The following is a 21,474-nucleotide window of genomic DNA, read 5'->3' on the forward strand; positions in this document are numbered from 1 at the left end:
CTTTAAACATTGCATTAAAACATTTGCCACATTACAATAAAAGAGTTCGGATGTCCCCTCCGCAAGGCATCCGAGATTTACTTGGCCTTTTGATCTCTGGAATAGTGCTGAAAAACATCCCATCAAATAAAGATAGGCCCTTCTCAACATTCTTTCTTTAAAAAAAAAAAAACAACCTTAATCTCATTTACAACCACCATTCCAAATGTAGGGGGGAAAAAAACCCCAAAGGCAAAAACTATGGGAGCCCCCTTGATAATTTTTTTTTTAAGGCAGAAAGAGCTTGAAGCTTAAACTTATCGACAAATATCAACTGCATTTGTTTATGTACTGTGAGCCATTGTTTTCCTACTTGTCCAGACTTGATAAAATGTTTGTCGCAAAAAATACTCACTCTAAAGATATTCATCTGTTTTGTTGTCAAAATGATTGGTTGGTAATCCTGTCAAAACGATGAAGAGTGAGCATTTCCCAGAAATGAGCACACTCAACCTTATCATTAAATTATTCAAGTGACCCTGGCAGTTTCCAGTGGACATTACGCATCATATCCTGATGACATGATATACGAAGACAAATCTGGGTTGCCAAATCTTTTCGGTCTAATCAAGCACTCAATGGCTAACAGCCACTTTGCTGAAGACAGGTGCAGTCTGTGGGATGGATAGTTAGGACTTTATAACGACCTATATCAATTCGACATCTTTACGGATGCAAGTTCTGTCCCGATGAGTTCCTTTACGAGGAACATCATTGCAGGAGGGTGGCCATTAGGCCCATCAAGCCTGCGCTAAGGTTGCCAACCGATGGTTGTTTGTTCATGCTCTCTCTCTCTATCTCCTTTTTAAATGCTGATCATCAAGAGAGGAAGTTCTATTTTTCAAGTCTTTTGTTTGACTCGACCGAGGTTCGAACCGCGAACCTCCCAGACTCGGAGCATTACAGGTCCAACCCAGACCTCCCAGACCGAGTCTGGTTTTATTGTATTTGTCTTGAATAGTCTCGAAGACACCGAAGAGTCAAAGACTTTGATTCTGTGCTCGAAGCAAGGAGAAATGGGCTTTTTAATTTTTGTGCTTTTTCGAGCATCGTCTTTGTGAAACACTTCTCCTCTTCTCTTTGTTCGTGTTGTTGTCCAATGGGGAGGACAGGAACCAATGAGGTGCTGCGACTCTTTGCCGTATGATTGATTGAGCGCTGATGTCCTTGTAACCCATTGTTGCTGGTTTTATTTAACGTATACACTGAGTTTTAGGGCTATCATTTCTTTTCTCCACTATTTAGGCCTCAAAAAGGCGCATTTCCGCTAACATGCATCAGCACGACTGGGATGGGAAGGCAGTGATTGCTTTTTTTATTTTAAAATATGGGCTTGAATCTAAAATCAAATTGTTATTCTCCCTTTTGATAAATAAAATAAATAAACAATCTAGTTAACACGGCACTCGGTCGAGCGCATACCTCCGCCATGCTGAACAGTTTATGTTTTGTATCCCACTGATAGGCTGCATTTGCATCCGGACTTGAACGAAAATCGAACCGGCTGGTTCTTGTCACCGAACCAACTCATCCAACAAGATTCGTCCGAATCCGTCCTTAACTTTTAGAGATATTGTGTGCACAGACAGACAAACTGGAAGAAGAAAAAAAAGGCTAACCTCATGCAAATTAACAGAGGTGAAAACATAAGCTCTGTCCACCGAATGTGTTGGAGGTAATAATATGAAATCCGAGTGCACGAAGCCTGGATTCACATGTCCTAAGTACAAATACATTTCAAAGGAGATTAAAGGATGTTCTTCTTTTGTAATTCCTTGAAGTCTTTTTCTTGGGCAGTCGTGTTTCATGGAACATGAGAACTTCAAACGCTGACATCTTATCACTGGTGGCATACTGACTGCATCATAGGTTTACTACACTGGTACTTATCATGGACAAATATATGTCAAGAGCTTTGACAGCAGCCATGTTGATAAGATGGCGAAGTTTATCCAGCATCCATTTTGTACCGATGGATCGGATATTATTGAAGTATCATGGGTGAGATTTTGCAAGATCTGAGAATGTTTCCGATCCCTTAACTTTGACAAAATGCCACTGGCAGTTGCAGCTTACACCAGAATGATCAATAATACCACAAACAAAATGACATGGTGTCATATCTTTCGCATATATTCCTGCCACGTAGAAGCATAAGTGGTTGGAATATAATCCAGAAACTTCTGAAGCGAGCAGAAATGGCCAGAAAAAAGTGTAAACTACCACAAAAGTAAATAAATAAATGTGTTGGCAAGAAAGAATGGTACAGGTTGGGTTACTGGAAACATCTTTTCTTCATTACGCCATTGTTTTTCAAGGCAGCTGTTCACCACCATCTCATATCGTCCCCAATCCAAAACTATGATCTTTTCTATCCTCGTCAACCCCCCACCCAACCCCAATCCCTCCTTCCAAATTTCCAGTTATTCCCTCCCACGAGTTTCCTTCTGTATCCATCTTGTCCACCCCATGCATCCTTTTCCTGCCCCCCATTCTTAGCCACACCCATTATTTCTCCAAGTCTTCCCTCTTTCTTCAACTCTGCTATTGATGCCCCTCCCCCCTCTCTCTACTGTACCTTTTGTTCTGTTACGTCCTGATCCGTTCGGGGTTCTAGCTTTTCCATGAGCCTTGACTCTACATGCAAAAAAGTTGTTTGTCGATGCAGCATTGGAACCTTATTGCCACACCTCATACATTTTTCCTCTTTTGGATGAAGATTCTGCTGAAAATTTGGGGTTGCCGAGTCCAAAGCACAAGGAAATGCCGCAGTCAGTTTTGACGAAGCTATAGACAAAGGCCTTCTTTTGTCCGACTGCAGAGCGGTTTCGGATCTTTACAGTGGTTCTGGAGTGAGTTGTGCATAGAATGACGAGATATGACCCTGAAAGCTGGATGCGACCCGTTTGTACAGACATGTTTTTGGTTCAACATGTGACGCATACTTTTTTAGTCGAGCATTGAGTGATGTTGCGCAATTTAGGATTCTTTCAAATTAAGATCTACTGAGACAGACATTCTCGCTGAAGTAGCAGTCTTGTATCAACCAAGTTGGTTGAAGTTGTCCTAAACTCAAACTGATCATGAACATACATCCCATACTACATGTGGTTTGTTTGTACTGAACAAGTAAAGAATGCACAAGAGCAAGTGCCACTGTTAGCTAAAGCATGAACAAAACTTGAAGGGAGGGATAACCTTTGAAAAAATTCTCGCTCACTTTTAAGTAGTATCTGTTCAGGTGAAAAGAGACTGGCGTGAAACATGGATACACCATTGTGATCCAACATTAAAGCCACAATGTTCAGTGTCAAGACACACTCGTATACATCACCACCAAAGAAATCCAGTACAGTTTTATCAGTCGAGATTGTCATAGTTATCATTAATGCTACAAAAGGGTGCTCTTGACATCGTATAGAAAGTATAGAACCACCATCACATAATGCAGCCATTAATAAAATGTTTTCTGGGGAAGGAAAAAAAAAATAAACTATTTACATTGAACATCTTGTGAAAAGTGACTGTAGTTAATGGAATCCATCTCGTTCCGAAATTATGACAATATACATTGACACATTGTTGTGATTGTTACAGAAGGCACATTGAAGCCTTCTCTGCCACCTGTGTGCTATTTCCCAGGACCTCAAGCACCATGTCACTTCTCTCCATAAAAAAACGAAGAAGCTACACAGAGGTACAAAGTCAAAGCTCACGGAAGAGGAAGATGACAAAGGATGAATGAATAAGTTCATCTGACGCAACTGAAATACTTTGATTTTAACTGGAATCACGTGTGGATTTGGAAAAGTTATGTTTTGTTTTTCTGGCCATGGTCTTACAATGACATGGATAATCGTCCTATCTGTGCCAAATCAGTCGTGCACCTACACAATTAACTTTGAGACATTCAGCTCTGCTCTGATGCCGAAGACATCACACAATTCTAGCAGGTTCAATTCAACAAAACTTCTTCTTCTTCTCCTTTCGGCTGCTCCCGTTAGGGGTCGCCACAGCGGATCATCCGATCCGCATAGTGATTTGGCACATGTTTTACGCCGGATGCCCTTCCTGACACAACCCTGGTCGCCTCTTACGACACAGGGATATGGTACACCTATTTTAACCGGGGTATACACCGGCCCAGTATACTGGTACTCATTTCGCCGACCTCGGAAGGATGACAGGCTGAGTCAACCCCCTGGTGTATTAATTCAGTGGCCCAACGGGGCTTGAACTCAGGACCTTTTGGATCCCAAGCCGCTGCCCTAACCACTGCGCCAACACACCAGGCTGTTCAATTCAACAAAACATCGTTTGCATATCAAGTGGAGTAACTGCACAACTATCTGGTTGGTCTACAGGTATCCTATCTACTATCAGGTATCCTACTATCACAACTATCAGGTATCCCACTATTAATATGCAATTGAACATTGGCTTTGACACCAACACAATTTTTTTTGATTACGAACCCAAAATAGGCATCAAAAAACTACATACTTCGAACAAACGGTTTCAAATGGATCGCCTCGTCACTATTAGAACATTTAACTTGCATCAGATGTGGCAATAAGTGTGAATTGTTGCTCCCAGCTTGCCGACTCGATGACTGAAGACGCCATTTGCATTTTTGCCACCTCCATCTCCACCCATCCTGTATCGGAGTGGCGACCCGTCCAGGATTGTGCCCAGTAGCCAAGGAGACTGCTTTGGCAGCACCAACTCTCTGCACAGAGTATGGTCCCAATGGATGGATGGGTTTCTACCCCGTTTAGAATCAACTTGCGAGTCCAATTAATTTATCAAGTTCATTTTTGGTGAAGCGAGCAACGTTTCATCATTCCACAGCATTTGCACATCCCCAGAAAAGAAAGTTGTTTTTCCAACTGTCAGATTATTATTGCATTTGATAGCTACATGTTCCCGTGCAATGTGAATTCAAAGTCGAATTGAAACGAAGGAGGTCAACCACCTTTGGGCTGGCAGGATATCACATTGGTATACCTTGTGCTGTCGAGCCAGGGTTGGATAAACTGTCATGCATGTCGCGAAACTCATCGATGTGTGTGCCATCCTTCGGATGGACATTACAACTGGGCATCCCATCTGTCAATTGATGGATGTTAAAGATACCATGGTGTCCTTCATGAAAAGTAGGTGAGCTATTGTCAGCACCCAAGCCAAATTACAAATTCCTGTTTTAACATATATAGGGGGCACCGCATCAGCGGCACAGCTGCGCCTCCAGCAAGTGATGCAACCTGCAGCCATGTGCCACATATGAACAAGAGCAAGATGAAGAAGAATATGGAAGACCCAACACCTTTAACTTTAACTGTTCTCTGTCCTGGTTGTCTAAATTTAAAAATAAATAAACCTTATTTCCCTTAAATTCACAAAAAAATTCACTCTTTGTACCAAGGGTAGCCAAACAATATTTTGAGGAGGTCAAGTCAGGTGTGGGAGCATGCGCCGGAGCAACGCTTCACTGTATCCACTTTCTGCCGGTACTCCAGGGGCCTCCGTCTGGCCATCCCCCAGGCAGATGCCAAGCCCATCCCCATCTCCTTGAGATGCCGATCAACCTGCTGAAACCACGAGGAACGTGGTCGGCCCATGAGCCTCCTCCACTCACGAGGCTCCCTCGCTGAGAGAATCTGGTGAGCAGGATCAGCATCAGGAAAATGAGCCACATGTCCATTCAGCCACAGCTGATGCTCACGGACCATGCAGGTAACAAATCTCATCCGAGTCTCTCTCAGCAACCGCTCGTTGGACACAAAGTCCGACCAGTGATAGCCAAGGATTCTCCGAAGAGACCTGGTACCAAAGGAATTAAGTCTCCATCTCAGATCCCTGGTCAGAGTCCAAATCTCACATCCATAGAGCAAGATTGGAAGTACCGAGGACCTGAAGACTTGGACTTTCGTCCTCCCACACAGGTACCGACAGTGCCACACCCCATGATCCAATGAATACATGACTCCCCAGGCCCGACCCGGACGTCTATTGACCTCTGGCTCACAGCCAGCAGAGAAATGAATATCACTGGCAAGGTAAGTGAATCTCTCTGTGACCTCAACCTCCTCACCACAAACAGGAACAGACAAGACAACAGCATCCAAGATGTCATTGAAAGCATGGATCTTAGTTTTGACACTGGAAACCCATAATCCCAGTGCCACGAACTCCTCAATCAGCATCTCGAGAGGCCTCAAAAGGATATCCAGAGTCTCTGCAAAGATGACTGCATCATCTGCAAAATCACTGTCAGAGATCTTGACATTCCCAAACGATGAACCACAACTTGATCTCTCCGACATCCTCCATGGAATCCAGTCCTTAAAAGTGCTGAAAAGTGTGGGGGCCAGTACACACCCCTGGCGAACCCCAGTTACAACTTGAAACAAATTGGAGATGGTATCACCACATCTCACAGCACTCTCAGTTCCAGAGTTTAGTTCAGACGTCAGATTGATCAGTTTTGGTGGCACCCCACGAAGACCAAGAATCCTCCAGAGGGCATTCAGATTCACTGAATTGAACACTTTGCAGATATCAACACGTCTCTTCGAAAGGACCGTTTACAAAACCCCCCCATCCACTTTCTCAACAATCCTCTGGAAGAAGTCTTTTCTTTCAAGCTTCTAGGTCTCACTATCTGCCATGACCTTTCCTGGGAAAGTCACATTTCCAACCTCGCCTCAAAAGCCAGTCGCCGACTGGGAATCCTCCGTCATGCCAAGTCCTTCCTCGGCCCTCTTGAGCTCCTGACCACTTACAAAGCTTTTGTCCGTAGCTTGATGGAGTACTGCTCTCCCCTCTGGGCTGCTGCTCCTGCCTCCCACCTTTCTCGGCTTAACGCTGTCGAAACCAGGGCATTTAAGATCATCGGCATCTCCCGCAATGAAGCTGAGTCTTTGGGCCTCTCACTCAATCACCGCAGGTTGGTTGGTGGTCTTTCTGTCTTCTACCGACTCCTCTCCAGCCTTGCCCCCCCTGCTCTCTCTGCGATTTGTCCCCACCACATTTCCACAGGGCGCTCAAGGTCCGCCAACAACCCCCTTCTGGTAAAACTACCAAAATCACGAATCACTGCTCATCTTCACTCTTTCATTCCTCTTTTTTCCCACCTTTGGAATAAACTTCCTCACTCTATTCTTTCCCATTCTTCCCTCCAGGCTTTCAAAACAGCTGTTCACCACCACCTCTTATCTTCCCCCATCCAAATCCTCGATCTTTTCTACCCCCGATAATCCACCCAAGCCCACTTCCTTCATTTCTCCTGCTTTCCTTCCTGAAAGTCCCTGTAATGTCCATCTTCTCTTCGCCATGTTCCCCGTCCCATCCCCATCCCTCTCCCTTCCACAGTTCACCGAATGTGTCTGTTCCCCACTGTTTTGTCCCTTCCACTCCCACCCCTCTTGTCTCATGCCTCCTTGCTGTGAGTTGTGTGTTTGCTCTCATACGAGCCTCGACCAAGGTATACAAAAAAAAAAAAAAAAAAAAAAAAAACAGGTGCTGCAAGCAGCCCCTACCGAAACTCTCATCTGCATTCGGCGAAGACCCGAAAGGCGAGGATAAGGTCAATCGTTGACCTCTTTGGTGTAAAGCCTGACTGCTCTGGGCACTGGTGCTCAAGCAGATGGTGGCGAACCCTATCATTAATTATCTGAGCAAAGACCTTGCCCGGCACTGAGAGCAGCATCACCACGCGGTAGTTGTTGCAGTCCTGGCAATCACCCTTCCTTTCAAGAGAGAGACAGCAAAGCCCCTCTTCCAGTCAGTTGGGATGATGCCTATGTTCCAGGCAGAGCACAGAACTGCATGCAACGACATGAGGACAGCATTTCCACCAACCTTGAGAAGTTCACCATGGATGCGACAGATCCCAGGAGCTTTACCCCATTTCAACCGGATCACCGCAGGTCTGTCATTCCACAAATGAATGTGGATCGCAGTTGATTGCAGGGTCAGCAAGAGGGATAGTAACACCCTGACATTTAAATAAACAGCTGATGGGCCAGCCTTGTACAGTCGATCATAGTAACCAGCCCAGCAGACCTTCACTTTGGACTCCTCCATCAAGAGCCCTCCACCATCCGCTCGAACTGCAGTATGCCAAGGGAATGGCTTGGAGGAACACAATGTGCAAATTCCCCTGTAAGCAGGACGACAATCACTTGACCACAGGTGATGCTCTACCCCCTCACAGATTCCTCACACATAGGCCTCCTTGTCCTCCCTCAGCGCACGCACATATTTACGACTCAAGTCCCCGAACAGCTCAGCTTTGCCATTAAGCCTGGCCCTGTGACTCTGGTCAATGGTTTCCAGTGTACCTTGAGAGACCAAATTCTTCTTCGCCCTTTGGTGAGTTCCAAGACATCCACCGGCAACATCAAGGATGGTGGTTGTGAAGGCACTCCACAACTCTTCCGGCACAAGGCTGTGGTTAGTGTTGAGTAAATGAGCACTCCATTGGACCCTGCAGTTCTCGATCATCCTCCAGTGATCATCAACGAGCACATGGTCAATCTCCTTTGTCACACCATCAACGTTGGAATACCAAGTCCAGTGATGTGCCTGTGGGTGCTGAAACCAGGAACCAGCCACCCTAAGTCCATGACTTCTTGCAAAGTCAAGAAACTTAGTGCAATTCTGGTTCACATTTCCAGACCAATGGGAACCAACACATGTCTCATAACCATCCCGATCAGTTCCAGTCAATGCATTGAAATCCCCCAAGAATAGAAGAGTTTCTTGCCTGGGGCACTGATCAACCACAGACTCGAGTGTGGCATAGAATGTTTCCTTCACGGTGAGATCACTCACTTCAGTCGGAGCATATCCAGAGATCAGGGAAACGATACCAAAGGAGTGACGAATCATTCATCTTATAATACGTTTGTTGACCGGTGTTACCTCATTTATCATTGGAGTCAGCTTATTGGACACAGCCACAGCGACTCCTTGGGCATAGTAACCATCAGAGTGACAAGACCAATAGTAGGTGTAACCACCCGCCATGATCTCACCACTCTCTGTTCTCTGAACCTCAGAAAGTGCTGCAATACCGATGTTCAAACGCTTCATCTCAGATGATAACAGACAGTTGATCATCCTCTCTTCTGGATGGGATGTTCCAGGCACCTACCCAAAGGGACCGCCTCAGGTTAACCCAAGGAGACCGCTGTCTGGTGGATGACACCTCAGCACCACCCCGACACACACGGCCGCAATCTGAACCGGGAAGGTTACCCCATGATTTTCCTATTCTCATCAAAGAGTGGGGGTTCCGAAGGCTTTGCCCAATCCCATAATCTGTTGAGTTGCCCTGCGGAAAGAAGATGCACAGGAGGTACTCCCATGGTGTGTGTTTTCAAATTTCTTTGCCTTTTTGTGTTTTTTGTAGTAAAGGGTTTTTCAGTGGCTGGAGTGCAAATCCTGCCACCAACCTACAAAAAAAGTAACCCAACTGCAGGAGGATGTCCGCAGACACAGTTGGGCACTAGATATGGATGGCTACTGGCTCACAAGGAGCGCCTCCGCCATTTGACGGGTTTTGTTTTTAATACTGCTGGGTGTCTATATCCATACACCCTCCTCACAAGGAAACCTGGTGGGGGAGATGGTTTATTCACCGAGAACCTGAACATGAAACAGGTTAGGACAGGTTTACATGGTACCTGTAGCAAGTCACAGATCTAATCTGGCCTGACCTGACAATAGCGATGAGGCAAACTGTCAGAATAAAACAATTAATATTGATTCACCGGGCTCCGTCCTTGCCTGCCATGGAGAATGCATGTGTTAGCTGTTAGGGTTAGATGCAAGCGAGGTTGCCGTCCTTCAACGAATAAGACTCCTCCACTGTGTGAGGGACGGTCCGCGTGATGTCACCACGCCTCCCGGACCAATCAACGGACTTGGCACCCGTTCGGGCCAGTGACAGAGGCGACGAGTGCATTTGCGTGCCAAAACCATCCAGTGAAGGAGAGCGGGTCGGAGGAGGTGGATCCTCCCCTCTGGAGAAGGAGGTGATAATTGTCGGCATGATCGGACGAGAGAAAAAAGTGTCGGAGCTGGTGTCGGGGCTCGTTTTGGTGGTGCTCGTGCATGGTCGAAGTGTCGGAGTTCGTGGTTCCTGAGGTGGTGGTCGTGTTGTTGGTCGACCGACCACTCCCCGGTGTTCTGGCCTGCTGGGTGCTCCTTGGTGGTCGCCGGTCTTCGTTCCTGGTCTTCTCCTCGGCTTGGCGAGAAGCTGACCGTGTGGGTTTGGCTCCCTCCACGTGGTTCGCGAAGGAGCTCACAGGCCCTTCGACGACCCGAGCTCCGAAAGTGCGATCGACCAGCCGCGTGCTCGCCGCCAGGTAGCCAGCCGTTCTGACTCCCAGCCGAACTATCCTCCTCGACTGGAGAGCCGAATAAAGACCCGAAGGGGTCCATTTCTTTGAGTGTGTGTCTGTGTGTGGGCCCATCTTCAAGTAGAATTGTGCAAGTGCTTTCTTTTGCTCATTGTGCATTACATTCTTTATTCGTGATAACTCTGCTCTGTGTTCCCCTCCCCGATTATTGTTATTAATAAATATCGCTTTTGTTGAATGTACCAGCTCGTTTCTGTGTTTCTTTCATTGTCTGAGCACACTGTGTATTGAGAGACAGCGAGGGTAAATTGTTCATTTGGTCCAGCGTGGCTCTGGTAACTCCGCTCGGTTATGCCGGATCCGAGCCGTTATCTGCGACTCGGATCGGACAGTGTCGGCCGAGGGTGTGGTTCCCCGGTAGTTCGACTGCGTGGGTATTTAGGTATATTGAAATTGGCAATTGACCCTACCCCACGTGGTCGACCTATTGGCGATATTCGGTCCGATAAGGGACCCGCGACCTTTCGGATTTATCTGAAAGGTACGACCTAAATTCCGGGTGTTCGGTGGAGCCGACTCTACTGCTCCCCCTCGCAGTCGTGCTCGCCACCGATACCAGGCTCCACAACAATATCGGTTTTGAGGAGGTGGGTGTTTCAGGTGACATATGCGAAACATGGTGTAATTCCAAAGTCCAACCCATCGGCTTCGACCTGCTCATCGAAGGTAACACTCACGTTCAGCACTGCGTGCATGAACATCATTGAGAAAATGTATTCTGGTTTGAATGACACACATTAGGAGCAAAATGCAACCGTGTGCTGTTCAAATTCGACTCATTTAAATCTTACAAGGAACTTCAACGGAGGAGGACGCCATGAGGCCCAGCAAGCCTGCGTAAGCCCTGTAAACTTATGGTTGTTCGTCTGTGCCCTATCCTTTTTTGATGCTGAGCATCAAGCAAGGAAGAAGCACGTACCATTTTTACCCTGTGCACGTGAAGCAAAAAGTGGGGTTAAGCAATTGTTTCATGTCTGTCCATCTGTCTGTCTGTCTGTCATCAGTTTATGATGGAGGAACAACGTATTTTCATCAATTGTTGGATTTTGAACACAAATCAAAAGACAAGTCTTTCATTTTTACCATACCTTGCTCAGAATTTGGCCCGGTCGTACATGCACAGAGAGGAGTGAGATAATATCTTTACTCTTTCTGTCTGCCTGTCAGTCAAACAAAATTGAAGATCATTCCAAACAGGGAACTTATTGTTTTAAAGGACACAAACAACAAACAGGCATTAAGAACTAATGTAACATGTTAAACAAGGTGGTGAAAAAGACACTACAGAAAATGGCAGTAAAACCAGAATTAATTTATATGAATTTTACAATCTTTATTTTATTGAAATTTAATGATATACTTGAACACTGTAGCACCAAAATCACTTGTCACAATACTTACAAAAACCTGCAGTTTTGTGGTGCAGTACTTCAATTTAAATAATGGTTTAATGGGGGTGGTGTATAAGAGTGTTATTTTGGACTGCTTCTGGACGACTTCAATCGCACTAAACTTTCAGATTTTTTTAAATGATCGTTGAAGTCATTCTTTTATGAAAATTGAAGTAACACTGTGCGGGGTATCGTATTCCATGAGCTCTCTAATTAGTGTTTGGTTTGACTCAACCAGGATCGGGTTCAAACCACCGACCTTGTAGACTCAGAGCAGATGCTCCAACCATGACACCACCGTCTGGTGTGTTCCGATGCAGTTTCGCCAATGTTACATGCAAAGTTTCAGCAACTATTAGGAAGCACTGCGTCAAAACCAGCTATATCACATAGCAGGTTTGCATTGATCACATCTCCCTTACAAAACTGAGATGAATTTCAGTTCATCTGTAATCATAAGCAAACAAATAAATAAAATATATAAAATTTTATATATTTTATTTATTTATAAAATAAATAAATAAAATATATAAAATTCAGTTCAGTGTCATTCAGTGTCATTATAAAATGAGCCGATGTGAATTTGCACATTTATTATTTCAAACGCAAATTGGCCACCTTTTCTCAGGCCAACACTGGTGAAGGTGGCTGCGGTGTGCTAAACGGAAGGTCTAATCCCCCCTTTTCATTATGCACAGCTCTCCCCACAAATTGTGAGAAAGGTCACGGCATGGTGTGGTCTAATGGAAAAATGATTCGCTCACACACATGCATTCTCCATGTCAGGCATGGAGGGAGCCCGGTGAATCAATATTAATTGCTTTATTCTGACAGTTTGCCTCATCGCTGCTCCGTGTGCGGTGATCTGAGACCACCGTCCCTGCGGCAGCTTTTGGAGAGATACAAATGTGCCATCATACAGCCCGGTGCCTGCGCAACTCGCAGAGCCATCTTCGCCTCTGCTCGGTGGGCAAAAAGTGCACCGTGCTTCATCTTAGCTGTCCAGAGGCATCAAAACAAGTCGTGAATTTTAATGTCAGGAACAGCCCTCTGACCATGCAAATTGGAAGTTAATTGACTTCTTGAGAAACGACGCTTATTATAATGCAATCTGTCATGTCACCCTAAACAAATTACCACAAGCAGATTGAAAAATTACACTATCTCCAGGAAGTGCGTGTTGCGGAGAAAGCAACTTAGTTTCATGTTGTTGGCTTGCTTTTTGTCCTTGGGACAAGGACTGCCAGAAAGTAGGAACAACCAGTGATTCGGCCGCTTTCCAGCAGCAATCAGCCCACCCAGGCAAACTGGTGAATTTGTTGCAGTTTACCACCCCTCCCTCCATAACCTTCTGCTAAGTAACCCCAGAAGGTGCGGAGGAGGAGACACATTTTAGCAGGGTGACAACAGGATGAATTAAGCTATTCTCATGCTTGGCTGATTGCGTTCATGGTGGTAACAGAATGTGGCTGGTGACATAAAGGTCAACGGGTTATTTATTAATTTATTTATTTTCCAACACTGCCGATACCTCTTGATAATGCATCAGCCAATTGTCTCATAATTGGCATAGCCAATATATGACCTCATCTTTTAGCTCATACTACTCTTAAAAATGTCCAAAAGTAAGACCGTGATATCGGATGAATTATTGCTTATTGGAAAATTCATATTGGACTGGGATTTAAAGACGAATTTGACCCACTGGTTGCATCATTACAAAGGCACGGCTGCACCACCGATGCGGCCCACCGGAATATTCGTGCAGGAATTTGGAACTTGGATTGCAACAAAACGGTCTACTACTGAAGAAAGACGCCACCGTCGTATCTTTAACGTCCATGAGCCAATGCTGCCAGATAACAAATCCCATGTAATAGCGAGAACACTACGTAATGCAATGTCCTGACTTTTAAAAACAACAATAACAACAACAGGATGACAGTTTACAGTCAGCCAGGAATCAAACAAAGACGAGACAGCTCAAAAGTGAGTGTGCTCCCTCCTTGTTATCCTTTCAGCACACATAGGATGAATAAAGAGAGATGGCAGGCTTAAGATCCAATTATCCACGGCGTACCATATGTGTTGTACCATCACCAATTTGCACAATAACAACTGCCGATTAGACCATGGAACACATCGAATCTTTGAACTCAAGTATGAACCAGAGCAGAATGCGAATTATCATGGCGGAGTTTAGAACACCGATGTCATACTTAATGTGAAACTAATAACAATAATAATGTTGAGTTTAATTACAAGGAACTTCACCACATAGGAAGCCACCATTCGGCACATCAAAGCCTGCACAACGGTAGCCAACCTATGGTTGCTTATCCATGCTCTGTCCGTTTTAAATGCTGAGCATCAAGCAAGGAAGCAGCACATAGCATTTTTTAAATCTTTGGTATGACTCACCAAGGTTCGAACCACCTACCTCCCACATTCAGAGCAGATGCTCAACCATTATGCCACCAAGTGTGGTTATAAATACTGAAGATAGGAATTAATTCTTGTCCGACGGACGAGCTAACTCTAAAAATCCCGCGATGTAATTAAGTGCAGATTCAGCAAAGTAATTAAATAATTAAGGAATAAATAAATCATTTTTCAGCACGCACTTATATATTGAGTTTGTAAATAAGTAAACGTAGGCAGACGGTGGTGGTGGTGGTTACCTGGCACACCTGATGATAAGTAATCATAAAAATGATGGCACACCTGTTTGGCAGCTTGTCATACTACAAATATAAGAAACAGTGTGAAAAAAAAACGCGCAATATTTACAAAATATCTCATTGCTCATGAACTGATATTGAACTTTTAATAATTGCATTATATTAAAACGTTTGTGGAGCAAAGAACACGGATATTTATTGAACTTGTTTTAAGTCATTAATTCAATCATTATTTATTCATTCTTTTCTCATCGAGCTTCAATTTTTTGAGCTACGTGGAGTTTTCATCCTGGATCGGATCTGTATAATGCAAAGTGGCGAATCCTCAGAGAGGTGCACCTGCAGCAGTTTGAAATTTGACCCTGAACATCACCAAAGGGCTATACCTGCTTGAGAGATTATTTAAAATGTATTTAAATTGTGTATTGAGATTATTGGGTGTACCCTTGATAAATTCCAAGTTCCTGTCTCATCACCTGCAGTGATTGTTTTTCATGTGTCCATGGAGTCCGCCATTTGTTGGACGGCTCGGTTTGGCAATTGGCACATGAAGGGTGCTTTTTATGACTCCGACTTCATCGTCACTGAAGGTAATTTCAACGTGCAGGTGATCGAAGTCTGGAGCATCCTGGCACCTCACGGTTTGGTTCAGAGTGTGCAATATCTGAGCGTGCAGTGAGTGGTGCTTTGACAGACCTGCTGAGAGACACCTACGTGTGCACGTGTCAGACGTACAACTGCATAGCCACATGTCTTAAAGAGCCATCGATGACTTTGTGGACATGTAGAAGCTTTGGTCTGCATTCGCATGTTTCCCCACCTTGTGAGCTGACATGATTTGTGGAAAAACTAAACAAAAATCAACATAAATACACTCAACAACAATATTAACGCGTCATTCTGCAAAATTTACAAGGAGTGAAAATTTGGGCAACATCATTAAGTGATCCAATTGAAATCATTTGACAACACAGCAGGAAACAGCAAAAGCTTGTGGGAAGTTAAGACATTATTCACTGGCAGCCATTATTACAAGCAATGCACTTCTGGTGAGAATTCCGATCTGCCAAGGTGATCATTGCGATTTGTCAAAGCGGTAAAAGCTCTCTAAAATATGCTGAGTATGCGGTATGGAGAAGCGAAGCGATGGATGGGAGTATAGCTGAATGGGTCATATTTTTTCCCCCAACCCATTGAGTTCATCACTGGACTAGTGTCGTACACCACACAATTTTATCTCACCGTGCCAGGTGTCTCCCATCCTCGAAGTTCCGGCTGACCATGCGTGATGTTAACGGAGCAAGAACACAATCATCGTTGTCTCAGCGCAGCTAAAATATAAAAATAAAAATAAAATCATATCAGTGCAAACATGTCAAGTAATGAAAGTAAAATTTGACAAGACTTCTGAAATTTTATTTTAAAAATTATAAAAACTGACCAAGTGTTTTTTGGAGATATTTGCTCTCATCTTTATTCTATATGATCCGAGCTTGAACTCTGTAACAAATCATTCAAGGTTTTGACTGCCTGCTCTTTTTCCATTATTTTTTGTGATGCCGAGGTGGCAGCTCCACAGATGTGTTCTGTTCGCTGCTGTTGTGTCCCTCTCATTAACTTACCGACGATGCTGACAGCAGCTGGTGAGGTGGATTCTCTCAAGGTGTCCTTGGGCCGACATAAGCCTTCAAATGTGGACCCTGTTGGGTGTAGTGCTGAGAGGTGTGCACTTGTTTACCGAATTCACTGCTGACCATCTGTGCAAGAATTAAACAACAAATACAAATTAAAGTGGATTTAAAACATTATAACCATCTAATGGCTGCAGCTATAATATTAACCCATTCAAATTTATGGTTATTATTGTCATTTTGTAATTTCAATTCAGCAACACAGAAAATGATTGTCTCGGTAACACAATTAATTCAGAAAACAGATTGAAAATTGTTTAATTGCTTCACTGGTGGTGCAGTTGTAAGGACACTAGTTTTGTCGAGAGACAATAACATATGTTTACGAGCTTTGTTCAAAAAGTTTCCAAATGAGATAGATATTGTACTCACAATAGTATTTTAAAAAAAAAACAACTTTAGAATCTAATATCTTCTTACAAACAACAGCAGAACGGAAATGCATTCACAAAAGTTCTTAATCATTAACATTATTTTATATGTATAAGAGCGATCGGTTGTTGTTTCTGTGTGAATTTGCCCAAATTGGAGGAGGATGGTTTAACCTGCAAAAACACATCAACGGAATAAAGAGAGACGACAGACTGCGCGACAACATGCCATGACATTGAGGATAAACTGAAGTCAAACAATGAAATTAGGCCATTTGGACCAACATTGCTGTGGTGCACTCCCGGGTTGATGTTGTTGATGCAGCTTTAGACATCAATCGATATTATTGATGGTTTACTAAAGTCGAAAGAACCCATTTTGATTTGGTGACCCAACGTAATTATTCATTAAACTGAAGTTAAAACATGAAATAATGGCATCTGTGCCGATAGAGTGGAGGAGGGGGGGGGTAGAGAGGAGTGGAGCTTGGCTTACGCATTGCGTCAACACTTTTGGGGTCGTGTTCAAAGGTGTATTCTTTGTCGTGAATCAAACCACACATTTAAATATTTATATTCTGAATGTAGAATGGAAAGTAATATACAAAGGATCCACAAGCTCTACACTGAGTGTAAGATGTGGTCGCAGGCTCCTGTATGACCATAAATTAGGAAACGAGGAGGCCATTTGGCCTAACATTGCCGTGTTACACTCCCGAGTTAGTTTTTTTTTGTTTCCCCCTACAGCTTCAAACGATGATCTTGATGTTTTATTGAAAATTTTTAAGTAATCCAATCTTGATCGGACGAGCCAACTTGTATGTGTGAGTTCGTTCCTCATCGGTTTCCAAACCCATGGGTGAATTCTCCCGAAATTTTCTTTCCCACATGTTTTTTTTTTTTCACATGTGGAAGGTCAATGTCACAATGAAACTTTCATTTCTTCATAAAATTGATGATAAAACATAAAATAACAGCGTTTTGGCTGATCCACCGTCATATGTCAGGAGTCTCTCTCAGAAGGGAGAGGGGCAGAGCTTGGCGTTTGCCTTGCACTCCCATGTGTCTGTTAGCAATACTCCCATCATATTCCAGGTCGACACTGGTGCTGCAGTCTCGATAATAATCGAACAGGCCTTTCATAAGCTGAACGATCTGAAGCTCATCAGTTCAGACCTCACACTGTTCATCTACATCAGCGAGAAAACAAAGCCAATTGGGGTAGAAAATGTCTCAGTGAGCTATCAGGACCAACATGCTGGTTTCAAGTTATATGTGGTTCGAGGAAGTGGGCATTCCTGCTCAGTCATGACTGCCTGATTCACATCAAGCTGGACTGGTCAGCCATTCACCTTGTGCAAACCACATCACATCGGTTGCAGCAGTTCTTTCAAAAGCACCAAGGCCTATTTTCAAATGAGCTTGGTAAACTCAAGGATATACAGGCCAAGCTCTTCATAAAAGAGGGTGTGGGTCCTTATTTTTGTAAACCTAGGCCAGTCCCATTTACCCTCTGTGACAAAGTGAAAGCTGAGTTAGACAGGCTTGAGGTTTGCGGAGTAACTGAATTGGTGCCAAACTCGGACTGAGCCACTCCAGTCATCACGGTTCTGAAACAGAATGATGATGTTCTGTTTTGCAGGGACTTCAAGGCAGCAGTCAACTCAGGTATTCACATCGAGCAGTACTCCCCTTCCATCGATTGACGAGATATATGCACAATTGGCAGGGAGTAAATTCTTTTCAAAACTGAACCTGTGGGACGCATATTTTCAACTGGAAATGGAGCCTGGTAGTAGTAACGTGTTAATGATCAACACGTGACAAGGACTCTCTTAATACACCTGACTCTGTTTTGAGATTGCCTCAGCCCTGGCTTTGTGATAGAAAGTTACGGATCAGGTTTGTGTCGATCTTGCTGCACAATCCTACCTGGATGATGTACTCATTGCAGATAAAGTGGCTATACTAAGGAACACTTCAAGAACATTAACAAAGTGCTAACCAAGTTGGAGACTTGTTGTCTCCGCTTGAACAGGGCCAAGTTTGCTTTCTTCAAACAACGTTTGGAGAGTCTCAGGCACATCCTCACACCAGATGGGCTGATGAAAGTCCACGGATGGTAGATGCAATTCGACACATACCATCGCCACAGGAGAAAATCCAGCTTCACTCATTCGTCGGTATGGTGCAGCACTTCCAGAGATTCATGAGCAAGCTGAGATCTGAATTGGTCCTGTAAACTTGGCTGCTCAGAAAGGAAGAAGTCTGTGCATGGGGATCCGACCAACAGGCAGCTTTCAATCATTTCAGGTTACGACTCACAGAGGATACATACGATTCTCGTTCACTATGACTCTAGATGTCTGCTCATCTTAACATGTGATAGCTCTGCCTCTGGCATTGGAGTAGTTCTATCACACAAAATGGCCGACAGCTCTGAACACCATATCTGTTTTGTTTCTCACACCCTGTCTCAACAGTGGAACAGAAATATGCAAAAATCGAGAGGGAGGCTCTCAGCTTCGTATGGAGAGTGCACAAGTTTTAATCAGCACCTGCTGAGCTGTCATTTCACCCTGCAGATCATAAACCATTCCAATTCACCATAGAACCAAAATGGGGGCATTCCATTCACTGCGGCAGCATGTATTCAATGATGGTGATTGTTCCTTGCTGCATACATCTATGATATCCAGGTCCACAGCACCGAGAAACAGCCCATGATACTGTACTCATCTTTGTCATGCAGGCAATCTCCACTAGTAGTTGGAATGACCTCCCTTCAACACTCGAGTATTAACTGTCTAAGTCATCAGAGCTGTCTTTAGCTCAAGGTTGTATGATGTAGGGTATGAGAACAGCGATTTCTTTGAACATCAGACAACATTGTCTCGAAAACCTATACACCAGACACCTCGGATTCTTTAAAACCAACAATCTATCCCATAGTCTCTTGTGGTGTCCTGATCTGGAGAGAGACATTCAACATTTGATTAGGCATTGCTCTTCATGCCTGTAAAATGCTGACAATCTACGTCAGGTATCTTTCTTATGGTCTGATCTAGACAAGCCATGGCCAAGACTTCATGTTTACTTTGCTGGCCCATTTAGGAACAAGATGTTCTTCGTCGTTGTCGATGCGTTCGTCAAGTGACAAAAGGTTGTTATCATGCAATCCAGAATGGCAGTTGACTTTCTATCACAAACACAGTTGAGAAACTGCAGTCAACTTTTGTAAATGAAGGTGTACCTGAAGTTTTGGTTTCTGATCACGATTCATAGTTTGTGTCTGGTGTTTTCAATGACTTCATGGTTCAAAATGTTGTCAAGCATCTCAAATGAGCACCATACCACCCGGCAACAAATGGCCAAGATGAGTCGTCCGTTAAGTTGTTAAAACGTGATTTGCGTAGAGGAAAGCAGTCATCTCTGGAAACGATGGTTGATGTGTTTTTGCTCTATTACAAGAATGCTCTTCATCCGCCCGTTATGCGTTTATATATGGGTATTCCTTGAGATCTCGACTGGATTTGTTAAGACCCAGTGGGTCTGTGTCTGCGTCATGTCCAAAACTTGATTGCACCTTCGAAGTATGTCAGCCTCTGATGGGGCACGATCACTTCCACAATTGTAAATGGGTGCCTGCCAGTTGTCTCAGTGGTATTAGGACCAGCTAACTACATGGTAAAAACTGATGATGGAAAAGTGTGGAAATGTCACGTTAACCAAATTCATGATTGTATTTCAGCACAGACATCAGTTGGCATTGATTGTGAACTTGTTCAACCACCACATCAGGTTTCTGTTGAATCGGAAAAACGAGACACTCCAGCACCAAGAAGCCAGGCGGTCGAAGGTGCGTGCTTGAGTTAGTTCTGACGAAAGACAATGCACAAGCCCACCTACCTGGTGCAGGTGATGCTCAAAATGTAATGAATCCTTCTAGTATGTCACCACTACCAAATCAGGAAGAATCTCTTTTTGCGTCACCCAGTCAGCCCGTTTGACCTGTATGCCTCAGAAAGCATCCTTGAGCAGCATTTGGAGGATTTTGTCTGTTAACTTTAGCCATTTTGAGGGAGAGGAAGTGTGTTGCATGCAGGTAAAGCTGTACCAAGTGCTTTTTATATGCTTGAGTGTGACCTGCCGAGTGGTACGCGCTTTGGAACCTAAAGCCGTACCAAGTGTTTGTTATATACTCGAGCATCACCTGCCGAGCGCCACACATTTTGGAACCTTTTGGAATAAAGAAGCACATTCTTGTGCCTCCGGCCTCATGTCTTGTTACTTGCATTGTCAGTGAACACCACAGGTCAGCTGACCAACTTGTCTATGCATATGAACGTGTCTGTTCTGCTTGTTTGTTTGTTCCTTATAAGTTTACAACCACCTTGCCCAATTTCTCCGAAAATTTGCTGCACCACATTATTTTCACGTGCAGAAGATCAACATCACAATAAAAACGTTCAATTCTTCATTAAATTGATGTAAAAATAAGAAATAACAATGTCTTCAGACCAAGCGTCGCAGTCCAGACTCTGCCCCTCTCCCGACCGACACAGTGACGCGCCACCATTGGATCCGATCACGAGTACGTTCAAATAAAACATTGATACGAAAGTCGAAATTGCCAAATCTTTATTGGGTGACCCAACTTGTGTACTTGAATCCCTGAAAATCAAAAGGTTGGCATTCCTTCAACAATTATGAGAATATCGTTCGTAGAACATTTTGAATGTTCGTAGAGCATCCCATGTTAAAAGTTTCGTGCCAATTGCCCAAGTGGTTGTGGAGAAAACAAATTTAAAAGCGAATAAAGGTGAAAAAGTGAAGACGGAAAATGAAAAGTGAGGGCCTCAGTGACGTTC

The 21,474-nt window shown here is 44.0% G+C and overlaps 1 long non-coding RNA gene across 3 annotated transcripts in view; it reads right to left on the reverse strand.

Moving 5' to 3' along the window:
• LOC147020203 (uncharacterized) overlaps window positions 1-21,474 on the reverse strand; it is a 210,990-nt gene that overhangs the window by 60,847 nt on the left and 128,669 nt on the right. For all 3 annotated transcript variants that reach the window (XR_015061712.1, XR_015061713.1, XR_015061714.1), the window contains 2 exons: window positions 16,164-16,298; window positions 15,784-15,872 (listed from right to left, as the gene is read on the reverse strand). This is a non-coding gene — a long non-coding RNA (uncharacterized LOC147020203). The remainder of the gene's footprint in view (window positions 1-15,783; window positions 15,873-16,163; window positions 16,299-21,474) is intronic.

Source organism: Eptatretus burgeri, chromosome 9, assembly GCF_056783735.1.
Source record: "Eptatretus burgeri isolate ZD-2024b chromosome 9, Ebu_testis_v1, whole genome shotgun sequence".
Classification (NCBI taxonomy): Eukaryota; Metazoa; Chordata; class Myxini; order Myxiniformes; family Myxinidae; genus Eptatretus; species Eptatretus burgeri.